This window comes from Cryptomeria japonica, unplaced genomic scaffold (assembly GCF_030272615.1).
Source record: "Cryptomeria japonica unplaced genomic scaffold, Sugi_1.0 HiC_scaffold_58, whole genome shotgun sequence".
In the NCBI taxonomy this organism is placed as follows: Eukaryota; Viridiplantae; Streptophyta; class Pinopsida; order Cupressales; family Cupressaceae; genus Cryptomeria; species Cryptomeria japonica.
Genome location: NW_026728880.1, coordinates 435,001 through 457,500, shown reverse-complemented (window position 1 = coordinate 457,500; position 22,500 = coordinate 435,001). Strand labels below are relative to the sequence as shown.

Here is a 22,500-nt window from a genome sequence, read left to right as displayed (position 1 = left end):
CAGATAGTTCCAAGGCGGCCGAGGAGCCTCACCGCATATCAATCGGGGTGCGAGGCGAGGGATGGGGCGGGAAGGCCCCAACGGCTAGACGGAAGAGGCTTCAGGGCCACCTCGGAATGGTCCAAGCATCGGACGCGCTTGGGGCGACTGCCAGTGCCAACCCCTTATCCCGCGATGCGTCCGATACACAGATGGTTCCAAGGCGGCCGAGGAGCCTCACCGCATAGCAATCGGGGGTGCGAGGCGAGGGATGGGGCGGGAAGGCCCCAACGGCTAGACGGAAGAGGCTTCAGGGCCGCCTAGGAATGGTCCAAGCATCGGACACGCTTGGGGCGACTACCAGTGACAGCCCCCTATCCCGCGATGCGTCCGATACGAAGATGGTTCCAAGGCGGCCGAGGAGCCTCACCGCATAGCAATCGGGGTGCGAGGTGGGGGATGCGGCGAGATGGCCCCAACGGCTAGACGGAAGAGGCCACAGGGCCGCGTCGGAATAGTCCAAGCATCGGACGCGCTTGGGGCGACTACCAGTGACAACCCCTTATCCCGCGATGCGTCCGATACGAAGATAGTTCCAAGGCGGCCGAGGAGCCTCACCGCATAGCAATCGGGGTGCGAGGTGGGGGATGCGGCGAGATGGCCCCAACGGCTAGACGGAAGAGGCTGCAGGGCCGCCTCGGAATAGTCCAAGCATCGGACGCGCTTGGGGCCACTACCAGTGACAACCCCTTATCCCGCGATGCGTCCGATACGAAGATAGTTCCAAGGCGGCCGAAGAGCCTCACCGCATAGCAATCGGGGTGCGAGGTGGGGGATGCGGCGAGATGGCCCCAACGGCTAGACGGAAGAGGCCACAGGGCCGCCTCGGAATAGTCCAAGCATCGGACGCGCTTGGGGCGACTACCAGTGACAACCCCTTATCCCGCGATGCGTCCGATACGAAGATAGTTCCCAGGCGGCCGAGGAGCCTCACCGCATAGCAATCGGGGTGCGAGGCGAGGGATGCGGCGAGATGGCCCCAAAGGCTAGACGGAAGAGGCTGCAGGGCTGCCTCGGAATAGTCCAAGCATCGGACGCGCTTGGGGCGACTACCACTGCCAACCCCTTATCCCGCGATGCGTCCGATACACAGATAGTTCCGAGGCGGCCGAGGAGGTGGGGGATGCAGCGAGATGGCCCCAACGGCTAGACGGAAGAGGCTGCAGGGCCGCCTCGGAATAGTCCAAGCATCGGACGCGCTTGGGGCGACTACCAGTGACAACCCCTTATCCCGCGATGCGTCCGATACACAGATAGTTCCGAGGCGGCCAAGGAGCCTCACCGCATAGCAATCGTGGTGCGAGGTGGGGGATGCGGCGAGATGGCCCCAACGGCTAGACGGAAGAGGCTGCAGGGCCGCCTCGGAATGGTCCAAGCATCGGATGCGCTTGGGGCGACTACCACTGCCAACCCCTTATCCCGCGATGCGTCCGATACACAGATAGTTCCAAGGCGGCCGAGGAGCCTCACAGCATAGCAATCAGGGTGCGAGGCGAGGGATGCGGCGAGAAAGCCCCAACGGCTAGAGGGAAGAGGCTTCAGGTCCGCCTCGGAATGGTCCAAGCATCGGACGCGCTTGGGGCGACTACCAGTGACAACCCCTTATCCCGCGACGCGTCCGATACACAGATAGTTCCAAGGCGGCCGAGGAGCCTCACCGCATAGCAATCGGGGTGCGAGGCGAGGGATGCGGCGAGAAGGACCCAACGGCTACACGGAAGAGGCTTCGGGGCCGCCTCGGAATGGTCCAAGCATCGGACGCGCTTGGGGCGACTACCAGTGACAACCCCTTATCCCGCGACGCGTCCGATACACAGATAGTTCCAAGGCGGCCGAGGAGCCTCACCGCATAGCAATCGGGGTGCGAGGCGAGGGATGCGGCGAGAAGGACCCAACGGCTAGACGGAAGAGGCTTCGGGGCCGCCTCGGAATGGTCCAAGCATCGGACGCGCTTGGGGCGACTACCAGTGACAACCCCTTATCCCGCGACGCGTCCGATACACAGATAGTTCCAAGGCGGCCGAGGAGCCTCACCGCATAGCAATCGGGGTGCGAGGCGAGGGATGCGGCGAGAAGGACCCAACGGCTAGACGGAAGAGGCTTCGGGTCCGCCTCGGAATGGTCCAAGCATCGGACGCGCTTGGGGCGACTACCAGTGACAACCCCTTATCCCGCGACGCGTCCGATACACAGATAGTTCCAAGGCGGCCGAGGAGCCTCACCGCATAGCAATCGGGGTGCGAGGCGAGGGATGCGGCGAGAAGGACCCAACGGCTAGACGGAAGAGGCTTCGGGTCCGCCTCGGAATGGTCCAAGCATCGGACGCGCTTGGGGCGACTACCAGTGACAACCCCTTATCCCGCGACGCGTCCGATACACAGATAGTTCCAAGGCGGCCGAGGAGCCTCACCGCATAGCAATCGGGGTGCGAGGCGAGGGATGCGGCGAGAAGGACCCAACGGCTAGACGGAAGAGGCTTCGGGTCCGCCTCGGAATGGTCCAAGCATCGGACGCGCTTGGGGCGACTACCAGTGACAACCCCTTATCCCGCGACGCGTCCGATACACAGATAGTTCCGAGGCGGCCGAGGAGCCTCACCGCATAGCAATCGGGGTGCGAGGCGAAGGATGCGGCGAGAAGGACCCAACGGCTAGACGGAAGAGGCTTCGGGTCCGCCTCGGAATGGTCCAAGCATCGGACGCGCTTGGGGCGACTACCAGTGACAACCCCTTATCCCGCGACGCGTCCGATACACAGATAGTTCCAAGGCGGCCGAGGAGCCTCACCGCATAGCAATCGGGGTGCGAGGCGAGGGATGCGGCGAGAAGGACCCAACGGCTAGACGGAAGAGGCTTCAGGGCCGCCTCGGAATGGTCCAAGCATCGAACGCGCTTGGGGCGACTACCAGTGACAACCCCTTATCCCGCGACGCGTCCGATACACAGATAGTTCCGAGGCGGCCGAGGAGCCTCACCGCATAGCAATCGGGGTGCGAGGCGAGGGATGCGGCGAGAAGGACCCAACGGCTAGACGGAAGAGGCTTCAGGGCCGCCTCGGAATGGTCCAAGCATCGGACGCGCTTGGGGCGACTACCAGTGACAACCCCTTATCCCGCGACGCGTCCGATACACAGATAGTTCCGAGGCGGCCGAGGAGCCTCACCGCATAGCAATCGGGGTGCGAGGCGAGGGATGCGGCGAGAAGGACCCAACGGCTAGACGGAAGAGGCTTCAGGGCCGCCTCGGAATGGTCCAAGCATCGGACGCGCTTGGGGCGACTACCAATGACAACCCCTTATCCCGCGACGCGTCCGATACACAGATAGTTCCGAGGCGGCCGAGGAGCCTCACCGCATAGCAATCGGGGTGCGAGGCGAGGGATGCGGCGAGAAGGACCCAACGGCTAGACGGAAGAGGCTTCAGGGCCGCCTCGGAATGGTCCAAGCATCGGACGCGCTTGGGGCGACTACCAGTGACAACCCCTTATCCCGCGACGCGTCCGATACACAGATAGTTCCGAGGCGGCCGAGGAGCCTCACCGCATAGCAATCGGGGTGCGAGGCGAGGGATGCGGCGAGAAGGACCCAACGGCTAGACGGAAGAGGCTTCGGGGCCGCCTCGGAATGGTCCAAGCATCGGACGCGCTTGGGGCGACTACCGTTGCCAACCCCTTATCCCGCGATGCGTCTGATACACAGATAGTTCCGAGGCGGCCGAGGAGCCTCACCGCATAGCAATCGGGTTGCGAGGCAGATTATTGGGAAGGGAACCCCCTGGGATGCGGCTCAAGCAGTGCCCAAAGGGACTGGAATGCGGAATCACATCGAGAGACCCAAATGCTATACGAGGGCTCAAATCGAATTATCGATTTGGCCACGACATGGACGCATCGGAACGACTACCTTTGCCGAACCACTCGCAATTGCATCCATACCGAAACCAATAGACATTTCCGTTAGAGCCCTCGCATAGCATTCGGGAATCTCGCATGCCCCTCTAAATCGACCAATGCTGGCGCTCAATGAAAATCCGAGCGCTACCACCGTTCGAGCGCCAGCATTGGTCGAGTTAGAGGGGCACGGGGGAGAATGCTCCAATCAACACCTCCCCTATATAAGTTATTTGTCCGATTCTCGCACAACCGTAGTCTGCCTCGTCGAATCAAACAACGGTCCCAGATTCCGACTTCCGTTCCGTAGAGACCCAAAAGCTAGATGGAGGCTCGCAAGAAAGAGAGTCGGCGCATAGCAATCGGGTTTCTCGAACGTTTAGGGACCGAGCTCACTTGCGGATAGGGCAAAATCCGCCAAGCAACCCAAAAGCTAGACGGGGGCTCGAATCGAATCGCCTAGGCGGCCACAACAACGACGTGTTGGATCGACTACCAGTGCCAAACCATTCAGCAAGACTAGTCTGTGTCGAGGCCGGATAGAGATTCTCAGAGAGCGCCCGCATAGCATTTAGGAGACCTGCCGCGTCCCTCACACTCGACAAATGGTGGTGCACGTTTATAAATCCGAGCGATCCCAACCCTTTCAAGCACCAACATCGGTCGAGATAGAGGGGCACGGAGGGGGCTGCGTGAGACAACACAGTCCCCTATATAAGTTATTTGTCCGATTCTCACACATCCGAAGAATGGTCATCAAATCGGACAACAGCCCAAACTTCCGACTTCCGTCCCAGAAAGCCCAAGAGCTATCTAAAACGTTCATGGCCGGAACTCGATCGCGGCTATACCAGTCCGCCAAGCAACCCAAAAGCTAGACTGGAGCTCTAGTCGAATCACCTCTGTGGCCATTGCAAGGACGTGTTGGAGCGACTACCATTGCCGAACCATTCCGCAGGTCGAGTCCATACCAAGGCCGCATAGAGATTCACGATGAGCTCCTGCATAGCAATCAGGAGACTTGCCGTGTCCATCACAATCGATAAATCCTGGTGCAAGATTTTTGCATCCGAGCGCTCCAACCAGTCGAGCACCAGCATCAATCGACATAAACGGGCACGGGGGGAGGATGCTCGAGAACACTACCTCCCCTATATAAGTTATTTGTCCGATTCTCAAGCAGCCGAAGTCTGGTCATCGAATCGGGTCAAAGACCACAACTTCCGACTTTACCCACAATGCAAGTCATCGAATCGAACATCGGCCCCCGAGTCGGACTCCATGCGTATGTCAGGTCATCGGACCCAAATTCCGCCTTCCTGCGCATGGCGGGCCATCAATATCAACTCGGTCATCGGACCCAAACTCCGCCTTTTTGCGTATGGCACGCCTTCAAATCGGTCATCGGACCCAAATTCCGCCTTCCTGTGCATGGCGGGCCATCAACATCAACTCGGTCATCGGACCCAAATTCCGCCTTTCTGCGCATGGCACGCCATCAACTCGGTCATCGGACCCAAATTCCGCCTTCCTGCGCATGGCAGGTCATCGGACACAAATTCAGACCTCGCCAATATGCCTACGTATCGAATCGGTCATCGGACCCAACTTCCGACTTCATCCATACTGTAGGGTCTTTGAGGTTGGCGCGGTGCGCTCAACCCAGGGAGTCGACCCATCGAAGCATACACCTCCCCTATATAAGCTATTTGTCCGATTCCCACACCTGTGTAGTTTGCACCTCTGACCAGGACATCGACCCCAACTTCCGAACTCGACTGCAACGACGGCACCAGCGCCTTGGTGCGCACCTTGCGACGCACAGTCCCAACATTCGCCTTCCTGCACATGGCAGGTCATCGGACCCAAATTCCGACCTCGCGAGTATGCCTACATATCGAATCGGTCATCGGACCCAACTTCCGACTTCATCCATACCGTAGGGTCTTTGAGGTTGGCGCGGTGCGCTCAACCCGGGGAGTCGACCCAACGAAGCATACACCTCCCCTATATAAGCTATTTGTCCGATTCCCACACCTGTGTAGTTTGCACCTCCGATCAAGACATCGACCCCAACTTCCGAACTCGCCTCCAACGACCGAACCAGCGCCTTGGTGCGCACCTTGCAACGCACAGTGCCAACATTCGCCTTCCTGCACGTGGCAGGTCATCGGACCCAAATTCCGACCTCGCGAGTATGCCTACATATCGAATCGGTCATCGGACCCAACTTCCGACTTCATCCATACCGTAGGGTCTTTGAGGTTGGCGCGGTGCGCTCAACCTGGGGAGTCGACCCAACGAAGCATACACCTCCCCTATATAAGCTATTTGTCCGATTCCCACACCTGTGTAGCTTGCACCTCCGATCAGGACATCGACCCCAACTTCCGAACTCGACTAAAAAGACCGCACCAGCGCCTTGGTGTGCACCTTGCAACGCACAGTGTCAACATTCGCCTTCCTGCACATGGCAGGTCATCGGACCCAAATTCCGACCTCATGAGCATACCTACTAATCGAATCGGTCATCGGACCCAACTTCCGACTTCATCCATACCGTAGGGTCTTTGAGGTTGGCGCGGTGCGCTCAACCTGGGGAGTCGACCCATCGAAGCATACACCTCCCCTATATAAGCTATTTGTCCGATTCCGACACCTGTGTAGTTTGCACCTCCGCTCAGGACATCGACCCCAACTTCCGAACTCGCCTGCAACGACCGAACCAGCGCCTTGGTGCGCACCAAAAGTGCGCACTTTTGGAGGGCACTTTTCTGCGCTCCAAAGGTGCGCACTTTTGGAGGGCACTTTTTGGAGGGCACTTTTCTGCGCTCCAAAGGTGCGCACTTTTGGAGGGCACTTTTTGGAGGGCACTTTTCTGCGCTCCAAAGGTGCGCACTTTTGGAGGGCACTTTTTGGAGGGCACTTTTCTGCGCTCCAAAGGTGCGCACTTTTGGAGGGCACTTTTTGGAGGGCACTTTTCTGCGCTCCAAAGGTGCGCACTTTTGGAGGGCACTTTTTGGAGGGCACTTTTCTGCGCTCCAAAGGTGCGCACTTTTGGAGGGCACTTTTTGGAGGGCACTTTTCTGCGCTCCAAAGGTGCGCACTTTTGGAGGGCACTTTTTGGAGGGCACTTTTCTGCGCTCCAAAGGTGCGCACTTTTGGAGGGCACTTTTTGGAGGGCACTTTTCTGCGCTCCAAAGGTGCGCACTTTTGGAGGGCACTTTTTGGAGGGCACTTTTCTGCGCTCCAAAGGTGCGCACTTTTGGAGGGCACTTTTTGGAGGGCACTTTTCTGCGCTCCAAAGGTGCGCACTTTTGGAGGGCACTTTTGTGCACTCCAAAGGTGCGCACTTTTGGAGGGCACTTTTCCTGTGCTCCAAAGGTGCACACCTAGGTGAGCACCTTCGACCACACCTTGTAGCACACCAAACTCTGACTTTCGACTTCATCCGCAATGCAGGGTCTTTGAGGTTGGCGCAATGCGCACAACCAGGGGAGTCGACCCATCAAACCCAACACCTCCCCTATATAAGCTATTTGTCTGATTCTCATACATGCGTAGCCTGCAGGAGCAATTAGGACATCGACCCCAACTTTCGGCTTCTAAACGAAAACAAGGTCTTTGAGGTTGGTGTAATGCGAACAACTAGGGGAGTCAACCCATCAAACCCAACACCTCCCCTATATAAGCTATTTGTCTGATTCTCATACATGTGTAGTCTACAGGAGCAATTAGGACATCGACCCCAACTTTTGACTTCTTAACGAAAACAAGGTCTTTGAGGTTGACGTAATGCGCACAACCAGGGGAGTCGACCCATCAAACCCAACACCTCCCCTATATAAGCTATTTGTCCGATTCTCATACATGTGTAGCCTGCAGGAGCCATTAGGACATTGACCCCAACTTTTGACTTCTTAACGAAAACAAGGTCTTTGAGGTTGGCGTAATGCGCACAACCAAGGGAGTTGACCCATCAAACCCAACACCTCCCCTATATAAGCTATTTGTCTGATTCTCATACATGTGTAGCCTGCAACAACGATTAGGACATCCACCCCAACTTCTGAATTCGTCTGCGTTGACCGCACCAAAGGTGCACGCCTTGGTGCTCACCAAAATCCGACTTCCGACTTCTTCTGCTATGCGGGGTCTTTGAGGTTGGCGCAGTGCGCACAACCAGGGGAGTCAACCCACCGAATGCAACACCTCCCCTATATAAGCTATTTGTCTGATTCTCATACATGCGTAGACTGCAGCAATGATTAGGACATCCACCCCAACTTTTGACTTCTTAAACAAGACAGGGTCTTTGAAGTTGGTGCAGTGCACACAACCAGGGGAGTCGACCCATCAAACGCAACACCTCCCCTATATAAAGCTATTTGTCCGATTCTCATACGTGTAGTCTGCAGCAGCGATTAGGACATCGACCCCAACTTCCGAATTCGTTTGCATTGACCGCACCAAAGGTGCACGCCTTGGTGTGCACCCTGGAGTGCACTTTGGTGCTCACCTCGGTGCACACTTTGGTGTGCACCTCGGTGTGCACCAAAGGTGCGCACCTTGGAGCGCACCAAAGGTGTACACTTTGGAGCGCACCACATAGGGTCTTTGAGAGGTTGGCGCAGTGCGCACACCAAGGTGGGTGTTGAGGTGCGTGCCGAGGTGGGTGGGTGCTAGGGTGCGCTCCATGGTGGGTGCCAGGGTGGGTGCGTGCTAGGGTGGATTCCAAAGAGGGTCATAGGGTGGGTGCCAAGGTGGGTTGGTGATATAGTGGGTTCAAAGGTGGGTACTAGGGTGGGTTCCAAGGTGGGTCACAAGTTGGGTGCCAGGATGCGTGGGTGTTAGGTTGGGTGCCAAGGTGGGCTCCTGCGTGGGTGGGTGCTAGGGTGGGTTTCAAGGTGGACGCGAGGGCGGGTGCCAAGGTGGGTAACAAGTTGGGTGTTAGGATGGGTGAGTGCTAGAGTGGGTGCCAAGGTGGGTGGGTGCTAAGGTGGATGCCAAGGTGGTTCACAGGGTGGGTGGGTTCTAGGGTGAGTTCCAAGGTGGGTCACAGGTTCAGTGCTAGGGTGGGTGTCAAGGCGGGTGTCGAGGTGCCTGGGTGCTAGGGTGTGGATGCCAATGTGGGTCATAGGGTGGGTACTAGGGTGGGCTGCAATGTGGGTGCCAAGGTGGGTAACATGCTCGGTGGGTTCTAAATTGGGTGCCAGGGTGGGTGTGCACCCACCTTGCCCGAGGTGGGTGCCAAGGTGCCAGTGTGGGTGGGTGCTAAGGTGGATGCCAAGGTGGGTGAGAAGGTGGGTGATAGGTTGAGTGGTAGGATGGGTGGGTGCCAAGATGGGTCACAGGGTGGGTGCAAGGGTGGGTAGGTGCTAGGGTTGGTGTCAGGGTGGGTGGGTGCTAGGTTGGGTTCCAAGGTGGGTGCGAGGGTGAGTGTCAAGGTGGGTCACAGGTTAGGTGCTAGGATGGGTGAGTGCTAGGGTGCAAAGGTGCCAGGGTGGGTGCTAGGATGGGTCGATGCTAGGGTGAGTGGCAAGGTGGGTCCACAAGTGTCAAGGTGGGTGCCGAGGTGGGTGCCAAGTCGGCGACTGCTATGGTGGATGCCAAGGTGGGTCACGGGGTGGGTGCCAAGTTGCTAGGTTGGGTTCCAAGGTGGGTGCCAACGTGGGTGCTAGGGTGCGTGGGTTAAAGGGTGTGTCACAACGTGGGTGCCAGGATGGGTGCGCACCCACACTGGCCAAGACGGGTGCGGGTGCAAGGTTGGGTTCCAAGCCCGGTCACAGGCTGGGTGCTAGGATGGGTGGGTGCCAAGGTGGGCACCAGGGTGGGTGCACCCACCCTGGCCAAGGTGGGTCACGGGGTGGGTCCTAGGGTGGGTAACGGGGTGGGTACTAAGGTGCGTGCCAAGGTGGGTCATAGGGTGGGTGCCAAGGTGGGCACCAGGGTGGGTGTGCACCAACCCTAGCCAGGGTAGGTCACGGGGTGGTTGTCGGGGTGGGCGTCAAGGAGCCAAGGTGGGTGGCAAGTAGCCAAGTTGCGTGCCAAGGTGGGTGTCGGGGTGGGTGCCAAGGATCCAAGGTGGGTGCCAAGGAACCAAGGTGGGTGTCTGGGTGGGTGCCGAGGTGGGAGCCAGGGTGGGTCCCAAGGTGAGTGCAAAGGTGGGTGCCAGGGTCAAGGTGAGTGCCAATGTGGGTTCCAAGGTGCCAGGGTCAGGGTGAGTGCCAATGTGGGTTCAAAGGTGCTAAGTTGGGTGCGAGGTTGGGTGCGAGGGTGGGTGGGTGCCAAGGTGTGCTAGGTGGAAGCCCGGGTGGGTCGGCATCCCATGGGTGTCGAGTTGGGTGCCTGATGGGTGCTTCTTGTCAAGTTTTAGTCGTCGGGACTCATTTCGAGCCTTAGAGGTCGTTTCTTGTCCGGTTGCCCTGTCTTCGACCTGGGAACCCAATTTTGGTCCTCGGGTCCCATTTTTTTTTGTCTCGCATCCCACTTTTGGCCTGTGGCCTTTTCGGGGTCGATTCTCGTTTTGGGCATCAGAGCATGTTTCTTCTCCTAAAACCCAATATTTGTTTATTAAGTCTCGGAACACATTTTTGTTCTCGTGGACCCATCATGGGTCTTGGAACGCATTTGTGGTCCTTGGGTCCCATTTTGCATCCCGAAACTTGTGTTTTGGTGCTTGATCCCTATTTTGGGTGCCCACCTTGCACCAAGTGCGCACCCGGGGCAAACCGAGCGCCTTGGTGCACCGGGGCAAGATCGAGCGTGCACCCGAGGCGCCCCGAACATGCACCAAGGTGCACTCGGCCCACATGTGAGCGCAGGTCGTTGCGCCCGAGGTGGTGTGTGGGCACCGCGTTGCAGACGGGACACTGCACGCACACGACGCCCCCTCCAGGTGCACGCACGTAGGCCGGGCCGGGTGCACACCCGACGCCCTAGCAAGGTGCGCGCACCCGGGCAGGGCTCACACTTGGCGAACGGGGCGCACTTCGCGAGGGAGGGTGTGCACCTCGACGGGGGTGGGTGGCCGGGGTGGATTCGCACGTGGGTCGCGGTTTGCTAAGTACACACTGCGACAAGCTCATAACGGGTGCGATCATACCAGCATTAGTGCACCGGATCCCATCAGAACTCCGCAGTTAAGCGCGCTTGGGCCGGAGTAGTACTGGGATGGGTGACCTCCCGGGAAGTCCCGGTGTTGCACCCTTTTTTAGTTTTTCGCCGGGCGTCGCAATGCTATTTGAATAAACCTTTTGCCCGTTTGCGTTCTCGTCGGGGCCGGGCCGGGCCGGGGTGCGCTGCCCGCACTACCGCGCGCGCGGGGGCGACACCGAGCGCGCACCCGAGGCACCCCGAGCACACAGGCCACGGTGCAACCCGGGCGTTGTGCGCGCACCCCGGTGCGCCCGAGGTGCTGCGCGCGCACCCAGGTGAAATCGGTGTGCACCTCGGCCAGTGCGCGCTCGGTCGAGTCGCGCACGTTGGCCAAGGTGCACGGTGATGTTTCTTACTCTAAGGTTCCGCACCAGACGCCCGGGACAGGTGAGCGAAGCTGGGCGGGGCCGGGTGCGCGGCCGGGGCAGGTGCACGCAGCTGGAGAGAGCTTTGGAGCACACTTCGGAGCGCACCAATGATGCGCTCCATTCAAAAGTTTCCTGAAAAGGCAAAAAAAGTTGAGATTATAGAATTTCCCACTTGAGAGATTGTAAAAAAAAAAAATTTAAAATGAAGGCAACGCGGGTGCCAAGGTGTGCGCAGCCCAGCCAAGGTGTGCGCACCAAGGCGCCCACCCTGGCGAAGGTGCACGCAAGGTGCGCACCCGAGGCAAACCGGACAATTAACCCAACTTTCGACTTCGCGCGCACCTTGGAGCGCACTTCGGAGCGCTCCTTGGTGCGCACCAATCTTGGGCACCTCGGAGTGCACCATGGCGCCCACCAAGGTGCGCACCCGGGGCAAACCGAGCTCCGACTTCGTGCGCACCTTGGAGCGCACGAAAGGTGCGCACCATGGCGCCCACCAAGGTGCGCAGCCCAGCCAAGGCGTGCGCATCAAGGTGCGCACCCTGGCGAAGGTGCGCACCCGGGGCAAACCGAGCTCCGACTTCGTGCGCACCTTGGAGCGCACAAAAGGTGCGCAACCCAGCCAAGGTGTGCGCACCCCGGTCAAACCGAGCTCCGAATCGTGCGCACCAGAGGTGCACGCCATCGTGCGCACCTTGGAGCACACTTCGGAGCCCTCCTTGGTGCGCGCCGATGTTGCGCACCTCGGAGCGCACCCGGGGAAAACAATGCAATTAACCCGACTTTCGACTTCGTGGGCACCTCGGAGCGCTCTCGGGTTCGCACCTCGGAGCACACCGAGGTGCGCACCTTTGATGCGCTGCCTTCACCAATTTCCAGAAAAGGCAAGAAAACATTGAGAAGGTGTGCGCACCGAGGTGCCCACCCTGGCGAAGGTGCACGCGAGGTGCGCACCCGGGGCAAACCGGGCTCCGACTTCGTGCACGCCGCACCTTGGAGCACACTTCGGAGCGCTCCTTGGTGCGCACCAGGGCGCGCAACCCAGCCGAGGTGCCCACCCCGGCGAAGGTGCACGCGAGGTGCGCACCCGGGGCAAACCGGGCTCCGACTTCGTGCACGCCATGGTGCCCACCGCGGCGAAGGTGCACGCGAGGTGCGCACCCGGGGCAAACCGGGCTCCGACTTCGTGCACGCCGCACCTTGGAGCACACTTCGGAGCGCTCCTTGGTGCGCACCATGGTGCCCACCAGGGCGCGCAACCCCGCCGAAGGTGCACGCGAGGTGCGCACCCGGGGCAAACCGGGCTCCGACTTCGTGCACGCCGCACCTTGGAGCACACTTCGGAGCGCTCCTTGGTGCGCACCATGGTGCCCACCAGGGCGCGCAACCCCGCCGAAGGTGCACGCGAGGTGCGCACCCGGGGCAAACCGGGCTCCGACTTCGTGCACGCCATGGTGCGCACCGCGGCGAAGGTGCGCACCCGGGGCAAACCGGGCTCCGACTTCGTGCACGCCGCACCTTGGAGCACACTTCGGAGCGCTCCTTGGTGCGCACCAGGGCGCGCAACCCAGCCGAGGTGCCCACCCCGGCGAAGGTGCACGCGAGGTGCGTACCCGGGGCAAACCGGGCTCCGACTTCGTGCACGCCGCACCTTGGAGCACACTTCGGAGCGCTCCTTGGTGCGCACCATGGTGCCCACCAGGCCGCGCAACCCAGCCAAGGTGTGCGCACCAAGGTGCACGCGAGGTGCGCACCCGGGGCAAACCGGGGTCCGACTTCGTGCACGCCGCACCTTGGAGCACACATCGGGGCGCTCCCGGGTTCGCACCGGCGTTGCGCACCGTGGTGGGCACCTCGGAGCACACCAAGGTGGGCAGCGAGGTGCGCACCTTTGATGCGATGCCTTCACTAATTTCCATAAAAGGCAAAAAAAAAACGAGATTTTAAAATTTCCGTTTTGAAAGATAGTGAGAAAAAGGGAATGCTGGTGCCATCTTGAGCCCGCCCTGGTGCGCAGCCCAGCCAAGGTGTGCGCACCAAGGTGCCCACCCTGGCGAAGGTGCGCGCCCGGGCAATTAATCCAACTTCCAACTTCGCGCGCGCCAGGGTGGGAGCGCACCCAACAACCGGGCCTGGGAAGAGCCAATGCGAGAAACCCCACCAAACGCTCTGACAAAAAAAGAGGGGGCGCTCCAGTAACCCCGCTTCGGAGCGCACCCTGGGCAAACCCAGCCAAGGTGCCCACCCCGGCCAAGGTGCAGGCGAGGTGCGCACCCGGGGCAAACCGGGCTCCGACAACGTGCACGCCGCACCTTGGAGCACACTTCGTAGCGCTCCCGGGTGCGCACCTCAGAGCACACCAAGGTGGGCAGCGAGGTGCGCACCTTTGATGCGCTGCCTTCACTAATTTCCAGAAAAGGCAAAAAAAAAAGGAGATTTTAAAATTTCCGTTTTGAAAGATAGTGAAAAAAACGGAACGCGCGTGCCATCTTGAGCCCGCCCTGGTGCGCAGCCCAGGTAAGGTGCCCACCCTGGCAAAGGTGCGCACCCGGGCAATTAACCCTACTTCCGACTTCGTGCGCGCCAGGGTGGCAACCGGGCCTCGGAAGAGCCAATGCGAGAAACCCCACCAAACGCTCCGACAAAAAAAGAGGCGGCGCTCCAATAACCCCGCTTCGGAGCGCAGCCGGGGCAAACCCAGCCAAGGTGCCCACCCCGACGAAGGTGCACGCGAGGTGCGCACCCGGGGCAAACCGGGCTCCGACAACGTGCACGCAGCACCTTGGAGCACACTTCGAAGCACTCCCGGGTGCCCACCGGCGTTGCGCACCGTGGTGGGCAGCGAGGTGCGCACCTTTGATGCGCTGCCTTCACTAATTTCCAGAAAAAGGCAAAAAAAAATGAGATTTTAAAATTTCCGTTTTGAAAGATAGTGAAAAAAAAGGAACGCGGGTGCCATCTTGAGCCCGCCCTGGTGCGCAGCCCAGGCAAGGCATGCGCACCAAGGTGCCCACCCGAGGTGCACACCCGGGGCAAACCGGGCTCCGACTTCGTGCAGGCCGCACCTTGGAGCACACTTCGGAGCGCTCCTTGGTGCGCACCATGGTGCCCACCAGGGCGCGCAACCCAGCCAAGGTCTGCACACCAAGGTGCCCACCCCGGCGAAGGTGCACGCGAGGTGCGCACCCGGGGCAAACCGGGCTCCGACTTCGTGCACGCCATGGTGCCCACCGCGGCGAAGGTGCACGCGAGGTGCGCACCCGGGGCAAACCGGGCTCCGACTTCGTGCACGCCGCACCTTGGAGCACACTTCGGAGCGCTCCTTGGTGCGCACCATGGTGCCCACCAGGGCGCGCAACCCAGCCAAGGTGTGCGCACCAAGGTGCACGCGAGGTGCGCACCCGGGGCAAACCGGGGTCCGACTTCGTGCACGCCGCACCTTGGAGCACACATCGGAGCGCTCCCAGGTTCGCACCAGCGTTGCGCACCTTTGATGCGCTGCCTTCACTAATTTCAAGAAAAGGCAAAAAAAAACGAGATTTTAAAATTTCCGTTCTGAAAGATAGTGAAAAAAACGGAACGCGGGTGCCATCTTGAGCCCTTCCTGGTGCGCAGCCCAGGCAAGTTGTGCGCACCAAGGTGCCCACCCTGGCGGAGGTGCGCGCCCGGGGCAATCCGGGCTCCGACTTCGTGCACTGCATGGTGCCCACCAAGGCGCGCAACCCAGCCAAGGTGCCCACCGCAGCGAAGGTGCACGCGAGGTGCGCACCCGAGGTGCACACCCGGGGCAAACCGGGCTCCGACTTCGTGCACGCCGCACCTTGGAGCACACTTCAGAGCGCTCCTTGGTGCGCACCAGGGCGCGCAACCCAGCCGAGGTGCCCACCCCGGCGAAGGTGCACGCGAGGTGCGCACCCGGGGCAAACCGGGCTCCGACTTCGTGCACGCCATGGTGCCCACCGCGGCGAAGGTGCGCACCCGGGGCAAACCGGGCTCCGACTTCGTGCACGCCGCACCTTGGAGCACACTTCGGAGCGCTCCTTGGTGCGCACCATGGTGCCCACCAGGCCGCGCAACCCAGCCAAGGTGTGCGCACCAAGGTGCACGCGAGGTGCGCACCCGGGGCAAACCGGGGTCCGACTTCGTGCACGCCGCACCTTGGAGCACACATCGGGGCGCTCCCGGGTTCGCACCGGCGTTGCGCACCGTGGTGGGCACCTCGGAGCACACCAAGGTGGGCAGCGAGGTGCGCACCTTTGATGCGATGCCTTCACTAATTTCCATAAAAGGCAAAAAAAAAACGAGATTTTAAAATTTCCGTTTTGAAAGATAGTGAGAAAAAGGGAATGCTGGTGCCATCTTGAGCCCGCCCTGGTGCGCAGCCCAGCCAAGGTTTGCGCACCAAGGTGCCCACCCTGGCGAAGGTGCGCGCCCGGGCAATTAACCCAACTTCCAACTTCGCGCGCGCCAGGGTGGGAGCGCACCCAACAACCGGGCCTGGGAAGAGCCAATGCGAGAAACCCCACCAAACTCTCTGACAAAAAAAGAGGGGGCGCTCCAGTAACCCCGCTTCGGAGCGCACCCTGGGCAAACCCAGCCAAGGTGCCCACCCCGGCCAAGGTGCAGGCGAGGTGCGCACCCGGGGCAAACCGGGCTCCGACAACGTGCACGCCGCACCTTGGAGCACACTTCGTAGCGCTCCCGGGTGCGCACCTCAGAGCACACCAAGGTGGGCAGCGAGGTGCGCACCTTTGATGCGCTGCCTTCACTAATTTCCAGAAAAGGCAAAAAAAAAAGGAGATTTTAAAATTTCCGTTTTGAAAGATAGTGAAAAAAACGGAACGCGCGTGCCATCTTGAGCCCGCCCTGGTGCGCAGCCCAGGTAAGGTGCCACCCTGGCAAAGGTGCGCACCCGGGCAATTAACCCTACTTCCGACTTCGTGCGCGCCAGGGTGGCAACCGGGCCTCGGAAGAGCCAATGCGAGAAACCCCACCAAACGCTCCGACAAAAAAAGAGGCGGCGCTCCAATAACCCCGCTTCGGAGCGCAGCCGGGGCAAACCAAGCCAAGGTGCCCACCCCGACGAAGGTGCACGCGAGGTGCGCACCCGGGGCAAACCGGGCTCCGACAACGTGCACGCAGCACCTTGGAGCACACTTCGAAGCACTCCCGGGTGCCCACCGGCGTTGCGCACCGTGGTGGGCAGCGAGGTGCGCACCTTTGATGCGCTGCCTTCACTAATTTCCAGAAAAAGGCAAAAAAAAATGAGATTTTAAAATTTCCGTTTTGAAAGATAGTGAAAAAAAAGGAACGCGGGTGCCATCTTGAGCCCGCCCTGGTGCGCAGCCCAGGCAAGGCATGCGCACCAAGGTGCCCACCCGAGGTGCACACCCGGGGCAAACCGGGCTCCGACTTCGTGCAGGCCGCACCTTGGAGCACACTTCGGAGCGCTCCTTGGTGCGCACCATGGTGCCCACCAGGGCGCACCCGAGGCAAACCGGGCTCCGACTTCGTGCACGCCGCACCTTGGAGCACACATCGGAGCGCTCCCAGGTTCGCACCAGCGTTGCGCACCTTTGATGCGCTGCCTTCACTAATTTCCAGAAAAGGCAAAAAAAAACGATATTTTAAAATTTCCGTTCTGAAAGATAGTGAAAAAAACGGAACGCGGGTGCCATCTTGAGCCCTTCCTGATGCGCAGCCCAGGCAAGTTGTGCGCACCAAGGTGCCCACCCTGGCGGAGGTGCGCGCCCGGGGCAAACCGGGCTCCGACTTCGTGCACTGCATGGTGCCCACCAAGGCGCGCAACCCAGCCAAGGTGCCCACCGCAGCGAAGGTGCACGCGAGGTGCGCACCCGAGGTGCACACCCGGGGCAAACCGGGCTCCGACTTCGTGCACGCCGCACCTTGGAGCACACTTCAGAGCGCTCCTTGGTACGCACCAGGGCGCGCAACCCAGCCAAGGTGCTCACCCCGGCGAAGGTGCACGCGAGGTGCGCACCCGGGGCAAACCGGGCTCGGACTTCGTGCACGCCGCACCTTGGAGCACACATCGGAGCGCTCCCGGGTTCGCACCAGCATTGCGCACCTTTGATGCGCTGCCTTCACTAATTTCCAGAAAAGGCAAAAAAAAGAAAAAAATGAGATTTTAAAATTTCCGTTTTGAAAGATAGTGAAAAAAACGGAACGCGGGTGCCATCTTGAGCCCGCCCTGGTGTGCAGCCCAGGCAAGTTGTGCGCACCAAGGCACCCACCCTGGCCAAGGTGGGTCACGGGGTGGGTCCTAGGGTGGGTAACGGGGTGGGTACTAAGGTGCGTGCCAAGGTGGGTCATAGGGTGGGTGCCAAGGTGGGCACCAGGGTGGGTGTGCACCAACCCTAGCCAGGGTAGGTCACGGGGTGGTTGTCGGGGTGGGCGTCAAGGAGCCAAGGTGGGTGGCAAGTAGCCAAGTTGCGTGCCAAGGTGGGTGTCGGGGTGGGTGCCAAGGATCCAAGGTGGGTGCCAAGGAACCAAGGTGGGTGTCTGGGTGGGTGCCGAGGTGGGAGCCAGGGTGGGTCCCAAGGTGAGTGCAAAGGTGGGTGCCAGGGTCAAGGTGAGTGCCAATGTGGGTTCCAAGGTGCCAGGGTCAGGGTGAGTGCCAATGTGGGTTCAAAGGTGCTAAGTTGGGTGCGAGGTTGGGTGCGAGGGTGGGTGGGTGCCAAGGTGTGCTAGGTGGAAGCCCGGGTGGGTCGGCATCCCATGGGTGTCGAGTTGGGTGCCTGATGGGTGCTTCTTGTCAAGTTTTAGTCGTCGGGACTCATTTCGAGCCTTAGAGGTCGTTTCTTGTCCGGTTGCCCTGTCTTCGACCTGGGAACCCAATTTTGGTCCTCGGGTCCCATTTTTTTTTGTCTCGCATCCCACTTTTGGCCTGTGGCCTTTTCGGGGTCGATTCTCGTTTTGGGCATCAGAGCATGTTTCTTCTCCTAAAACCCAATATTTGTTTATTAAGTCTCGGAACACATTTTTGTTCTCGTGGACCCATCATGGGTCTTGGAACGCATTTGTGGTCCTTGGGTCCCATTTTGCATCCCGAAACTTGTGTTTTGGTGCTTGATCCCTATTTTGGGTGCCCACCTTGCACCAAGTGCGCACCCGGGGCAAACCGAGCGCCTTGGTGCACCGGGGCAAGATCGAGCGTGCACCCGAGGCGCCCCGAACATGCACCAAGGTGCACTCGGCCCACATGTGAGCGCAGGTCGTTGCGCCCGAGGTGGTGTGTGGGCACCGCGTTGCAGACGGGACACTGCACGCACACGACGCCCCCTACAGGTGCACGCACGTAGGCCGGGCCGGGTGCACACCCGACGCCCTAGCAAGGTGCGCGCACCCGGGCAGGGCTCACACTTGGCGAACGGGGCGCACTTCGCGAGGGAGGGTGTGCACCTCGACGGGGGTGGGTGGCCGGGGTGGATTCGCACGTGGGTCGCGGTTTGCTAAGTACACACTGCGACAAGCTCATAACGGGTGCGATCATACCAGCGTTAGTGCACCGGATCCCATCAGAACTCCGCAGTTAAGCGCGCTTGGGCCGGAGTAGTACTGGGATGGGTGACCTCCCGGGAAGTCCCGGTGTTGCACCCTTTTTTAGTTTTTCGCCGGGCATCGCAATGCTATTTGAATAAACCTTTTGCCCGTTTGCGTTCTCGTCGGGGCCGGGCCGGGCCGGGGTGCGCTGCCCGCACTACCGCGCGCGCGGGGGCGACACCGAGCGCGCACCCGAGGCGCCCCGAGCACACAGGCCACGGTGCAACCCGGGCGTTGTGCGCGCACCCCGGTGCGCCCGAGGTGCTGCGCGCGCACCCAGGTGAAATCGGTGTGCACCTCGGCCAGTGCGCGCTCGGTCGAGTCGCGCACGTTGGCCAAGGTGCACGGTGATGTTTCTTACTCTAAGGTTCCGCACCAGACGCCCGGGACAGGTGAGCGAAGCTGGGCGGGGCCGGGTGCGCGGCCGGGGCAGGTGCACGCAGCTGGAGAGAGCTTTGGAGCACACTTCGGAGCGCACCAATGATGCGCTCCATTCAAAAGTTTCCTGAAAAGGCAAAAAAAGTTGAGATTATAGAATTTCCCACTTGAGAGATTGTAAAAAAAAAAAATTTAAAATGAAGGAAACGCGGGTGCCAAGGTGTGCGCAGCCCAGCCAAGGTGTGCGCACCAAGGCGCCCACCCTGGCGAAGGTGCACGCAAGGTGCGCACCCGAGGCAAACCGGACAATTAACCCAACTTTCGACTTCGCGCGCACCTTGGAGCGCACTTCGGAGCGCTCCTTGGTGCGCACCAATCTTGGGCACCTCGGAGTGCACCATGGCGCCCACCAAGGTGCGCACCCGGGGCAAACCGAGCTCCGACTTCGTGCGCACCTTGGAGCGCACGAAAGGTGCGCACCATGGCGCCCACCAAGGTGCGCAGCCCAGCCAAGGCGTGCGCATCAAGGTGCGCACCCTGGCGAAGGTGCGCACCCGGGGCAAACCGAGCTCCGACTTCGTGCGCACCTTGGAGCGCACAAAAGGTGCGCAACCCAGCCAAGGTGTGCGCACCCCGGTCAAACCGAGCTCCGAATCGTGCGCACCAGAGGTGCACGCCATCGTGCGCACCTTGGAGCACACTTCGGAGCCCTCCTTGGTGCGCGCCGATGTTGCGCACCTCGGAGCGCACCCGGGGAAAACAATGCAATTAACCCGACTTTCGACTTCGTGGGCACCTCGGAGCGCTCTCGGGTTCGCACCTCGGAGCACACCGAGGTGCGCACCTTTGATGCGCTGCCTTCACCAATTTCCAGAAAAGGCAAGAAAACATTGAGAAGGTGTGCGCACCGAGGTGCCCACCCTGGCGAAGGTGCACGCGAGGTGCGCACCCGGGGCAAACCGGGCTCCGACTTCGTGCACGCCGCACCTTGGAGCACACTTCGGAGCGCTCCTTGGTGCGCACCAGGGCGCGCAACCCAGCCGAGGTGCCCACCCCGGCGAAGGTGCACGCGAGGTGCGCACCCGGGGCAAACCGGGCTCCGACTTCGTGCACGCCATGGTGCCCACCGCGGCGAAGGTGCACGCGAGGTGCGCACCCGGGGCAAACCGGGCTCCGACTTCGTGCACGCCGCACCTTGGAGCACACTTCGGAGCGCTCCTTGGTGCGCACCATGGTGCCCACCAGGGCGCGCAACCCCGCCGAAGGTGCACGCGAGGTGCGCACCCGGGGCAAACCGGGCTCCGACTTCGTGCACGCCGCACCTTGGAGCACACTTCGGAGCGCTCCTTGGTGCGCACCATGGTGCCCACCAGGGCGCGCAACCCCGCCGAAGGTGCACGCGAGGTGCGCACCCGGGGCAAACCGGGCTCCGACTTCGTGCACGCCATGGTGCGCACCGCGGCGAAGGTGCGCACCCGGGGCAAACCGGGCTCCGACTTCGTGCACGCCGCACCTTGGAGCACACTTCGGAGCGCTCCTTGGTGCGCACCAGGGCGCGCAACCCAGCCGAGGTGCCCACCCCGGCGAAGGTGCACGCGAGGTGCGTACCCGGGGCAAACCGGGCTCCGACTTCGTGCACGCCGCACCTTGGAGCACACTTCGGAGCGCTCCTTGGTGCGCACCATGGTGCCCACCAGGCCGCGCAACCCAGCCAAGGTGTGCGCACCAAGGTGCACGCGAGGTGCGCACCCGGGGCAAACCGGGGTCCGACTTCGTGCACGCCGCACCTTGGAGCACACATCGGGGCGCTCCCGGGTTCGCACCGGCGTTGCGCACCGTGGTGGGCACCTCGGAGCACACCAAGGTGGGCAGCGAGGTGCGCACCTTTGATGCGATGCCTTCACTAATTTCCATAAAAGGCAAAAAAAAAACGAGATTTTAAAATTTCCGTTTTGAAAGATAGTGAGAAAAAGGGAATGCTGGTGCCATCTTGAGCCCGCCCTGGTGCGCAGCCCAGCCAAGGTGTGCGCACCAAGGTGCCCACCCTGGCGAAGGTGCGCGCCCGGGCAATTAACCCAACTTCCAACTTCGCGCGCGCCAGGGTGGGAGCGCACCCAACAACCGGGCCTGGGAAGAGCCAATGCGAGAAACCCCACCAAACGCTCTGACAAAAAAAGAGGGGGCGCTCCAGTAACCCCGCTTCGGAGCGCACCCTGGGCAAACCCAGCCAAGGTGCCCACCCCGGCCAAGGTGCAGGCGAGGTGCGCACCCGGGGCAAACCGGGCTCCGACAACGTGCACGCCGCACCTTGGAGCACACTTCGTAGCGCTCCCGGGTGCGCACCTCAGAGCACACCAAGGTGGGCAGCGAGGTGCGCACCTTTGATGCGCTGCCTTCACTAATTTCCAGAAAAGGCAAAAAAAAAAGGAGATTTTAAAATTTCCGTTTTGAAAGATAGTGAAAAAAACGGAACGCGCGTGCCATCTTGAGCCCGCCCTGGTGCGCAGCCCAGGTAAGGTGCCCACCCTGGCAAAGGTGCGCACCCGGGCAATTAACCCTACTTCCGACTTCGTGCGCGCCAGGGTGGCAACCGGGCCTCGGAAGAGCCAATGCGAGAAACCCCACCAAACGCTCCGACAAAAAAAGAGGCGGCGCTCCAATAACCCCGCTTCGGAGCGCAGCCGGGGCAAACCCAGCCAAGGTGCCCACCCCGACGAAGGTGCACGCGAGGTGCGCACCCGGGGCAAACCGGGCTCCGACAACGTGCACGCAGCACCTTGGAGCACACTTCGAAGCACTCCCGGGTGCCCACCGGCGTTGCGCACCGTGGTGGGCAGCGAGGTGCGCACCTTTGATGCGCTGCCTTCACTAATTTCCAGAAAAAGGCAAAAAAAAATGAGATTTTAAAATTTCCGTTTTGAAAGATAGTGAAAAAAAAGGAACGCGGGTGCCATCTTGAGCCCGCCCTGGTGCGCAGCCCAGGCAAGGCATGCGCACCAAGGTGCCCACCCGAGGTGCACACCCGGGGCAAACCGGGCTCCGACTTCGTGCAGGCCGCACCTTGGAGCACACTTCGGAGCGCTCCTTGGTGCGCACCATGGTGCCC

General features: G+C 60.9%; 2 non-coding genes across 2 annotated transcripts; both read left to right on the top strand.

Annotated features, from left to right (window-relative positions):
- The first annotated feature begins 11,018 nt into the window (after window positions 1–11,018).
- Window positions 11,019–11,137, top strand: LOC131863271 (5S ribosomal RNA). The gene has a single exon (XR_009362203.1). It is a non-coding gene; the product is annotated as a 5S ribosomal RNA (ribosomal RNA).
- A 7,817-nt stretch (window positions 11,138–18,954) lies between these two features.
- Window positions 18,955–19,073, top strand: LOC131863251 (5S ribosomal RNA). Its single transcript, XR_009362183.1, has one exon. It is a non-coding gene; the product is annotated as a 5S ribosomal RNA (ribosomal RNA).
- Window positions 19,074–22,500: the final 3,427 nt, after the last annotated feature.